This window comes from Alligator mississippiensis, chromosome 15, assembly GCF_030867095.1.
Source record: "Alligator mississippiensis isolate rAllMis1 chromosome 15, rAllMis1, whole genome shotgun sequence".
NCBI lineage: Eukaryota > Metazoa > Chordata > Crocodylia > Alligatoridae > Alligator > Alligator mississippiensis.
Window position 1 is genome coordinate 9,393,386 of NC_081838.1, and position 644 is coordinate 9,394,029.

Genomic DNA, 644 nt, shown 5'->3' on the forward strand with positions numbered 1-644 from the left:
CCCGCGGGGCGGGGCCTCGGCTCGGCTCGGCGCGGCGGCTCTGTGGGGCGCGGCAGGCGGGCGGCGCTGCGCGCTGCGGGCGGGCAGCAAAGAGGCAGGGAGGGCGCGGGGTTCGGCTTGGCGTCGCCGCCCGCGCCGGGTTCTCTGCCTCCCCCCCCCTCCCCTGGCATCTTGGGAGAGGGGGCAGCTAATTGCACCAGAGGGCAGTTATTGGGGATGACTGGGGGCAGTACTGCAGTTTGGAGGGGGCCTGTGATTGGGGGCAGTAGAGCAGCTGGGGCAGTTTTGGGGGGGAGAGGGCTATGGGGGCAGTAGAGCAGCCAGGAGCAGTTTGGGGATGGGAGGGGTATGATTGGGGGCAGTAGAGCAGCCAGGGGCAGTTTAGGGGGGGAAGGGGGCAGCTGGAGCCCAGGGCGCTGCAGCCAGCTCTGGGGTGGGGGCTGCCGGACCCTGGGCTCACTGCACCAGTGCAACCAGTCCGGTCACACTGGACCGCTACAGTCGTGCCCCTGCCCGCTGTGGCTTTCCTGGGCCAGCGGAGGTGGCGGGGCAGGGATTCAGCTTTGCCAGCCCCGCGTTCCCCGTCCGAGCGTGCCGCATCGCTGTGGCACGGTCAGGCCGACCTACGTATCTTGGCTCGCTGA